This window comes from Gossypium arboreum, chromosome 9, assembly GCF_025698485.1.
Source record: "Gossypium arboreum isolate Shixiya-1 chromosome 9, ASM2569848v2, whole genome shotgun sequence".
NCBI classification, from domain to species: Eukaryota; Viridiplantae; Streptophyta; class Magnoliopsida; order Malvales; family Malvaceae; genus Gossypium; species Gossypium arboreum.
The window spans coordinates 30,346,075-30,348,277 of NC_069078.1; the positions used below are offsets into that span (position 1 = coordinate 30,346,075).

The 2,203-nt window shown below is 31.8% G+C and overlaps 1 non-coding gene across 1 annotated transcript; it reads left to right on the forward strand.

Moving 5' to 3' along the window:
• The first annotated feature begins 270 nt into the window (after window positions 1-270).
• Window positions 271-376, forward strand: LOC128281251 (small nucleolar RNA R71). Its single transcript, XR_008271464.1, has one exon. It is a non-coding gene; the product is annotated as a small nucleolar RNA R71 (small nucleolar RNA).
• The last annotated feature ends 1,827 nt before the right edge of the window (window positions 377-2,203 follow it).

A 2,203-nucleotide genomic window follows, 5' to 3' on the forward strand; every position in this document is an offset into this window, starting at 1 on the left:
AGAGTTTCCCTGAAGCCTTATTGTAGAGTATGGTATCACTTCCTAAATAGTGATGTTAGCACGTCCACTTCTTGTACTCCAATTATTTGTCTTCCTGAAGTTACTCGACTTGTCGGCCATTGGTAATTGTTACTGGCAATCTTCTCCATCATCTCATAAGAAACATTATTAGACTTCAACAAGAGTGCACTAGTGGTAGTAGCATCTACCGCAAACCTTGTGTGTGCGTTGAGACCGTTATAAAATGGCTCCAACTAGATATAATGTGGAATCCCATGATGAGGACACTTACAAGGTAATTCTTTGAACCTCTCCCACGCCTTGTACAAGGAGTCATCATCCAATTGTTGAAAAGTGTAGCTTTATTTGCTAGGTGAGAAATACTTAACCAAAACCCGCTCAACTAATTCTTGGCAAGTTGATATTGAACTAGGTGGCAACAAATTGAACCATGCTCGTGCTCAATCTTGTAGTGAGTATGGAAATGATTTCAACCTGAATGCATCTTCAGTTACACCAACTATTTTAAATAAATCACTCACCTCTATGAACAATTGAAGGTGAAGATGTCGATATTCCATGGGCATTCCACTAAACTAGCCCATGGTTTGAAGCATTTGACACATTACAAGATTTAGTTCAAATTTAGGTGCCTCGATCTCCGGTCTCCTAATTCTTAGATTTAACTCATTAAAAAGGGGCATAATGTACTTTCTTATGGCCCAATCCGTATCATCAACAATAAGGATGAGACTGCGCATATGATCGGCTCCATTTCCTTGAACATTATTTTGATTTCCAAGGTCCATTTTGGCTTGTATTTAGGTTAATCTTTCATGTCTTCTTTGTCTAAATGTCTGCTTGATTTTAGGGTTTACTGGTAATAAATCGATAAATCGATCTATGCTAAAAAACTCCTGAAAATAAATCACAAAAAATAAGGAATAAAGAATAAAGATTTAATTACTAAAGTTAGAAATTAAATAAAATTAAGATTAAAAACCAAATTTCAAAGAATAATTCTACAAAAATAATTAAGGCAATAGTCCCCGCCAACAGCGCCAAAAACTTGTAACACGTAGGTGTAACAGCCCATTTTTTCCTAAATCAGAACAGTGTTTTGGGGACAACAAATCCGAGGTTGGAAAATTATTTTAATATTTATTTTTTGTATATAGTATATGAATATGTATGTGTGAATGTTTCGTGTGTTAATTTTATCCTTTAAGTGATTAATTTAACTGAAGGACTAAATCACGTAAAATGTAAAAGTAGCATTCTATAAGTTAAAAGTGTCTATTTGCTATGAGGCATTACATGAGAGGTCCTTATGTTGATATTAGACCATTGAATGTGATAACAGACATTTATGGACATGCATTATAAGTTTTTAAAGGTTATTCATTAAGGATAAAATAGAAAATTGATTATTAAGTTAATAATAAATTAAAATAAAACAAATAAGATTCATTTTGTCCATCTTCTTGACCGAAAATAGAGAAAAGAATAGGGTTTTGAAAGCTTAAACCATTCAGCACTTATTTAGCTTGATTAAGGTATGTTTTGAGCTCGGTTTTTAATGATTTCTATGTTTTTGTTATCGTTGGTTCGTGTTCTAGCTAGCCCATGCTTTAATTTTTGAAAGTGTTAATGATTTGAAAGTTGCCATTGATGAATGCTCGAGTTCTTGAATGTTTGATGATGGAAAATAAATATTTGTTGATAAATTATCATGTTTTTAAAGTGATTTTTAGTGAAATTGCATAAAAAGGATTAATTTGTGAAAAGTGTAAAATGTATGGTTAAATTATGAAATAAATGAAAGATATAGGCTTATATGAACTAAGGGAATATTTGGCCAAGCATGTGTATAAGGAAATTTTTTGAATTTTGTGTATTTATGAAATAGGGACTAAATTTAATAAATGTGTAACTTTAGGGGTTAAAGTGCAAAAATGCCTAAATTGTGTGCTTTGGATGAAATTGAATGAATTTCTGAATAAAAGGGTTAATTTTGAATGTATATAGATCAATAACGAAAGAAATCAGATTTAGATCGGGGGAAACAAAAGTTATGAATAGTTGACCTGTCCGTTTATTCCGACTACGAGGTAAGTTCATATACAAATGAATGCCTTTAAACTGAATTATATGTGTATATTATTCATTGAAATGTTATAAATGTTGAATGAACAATTACGAG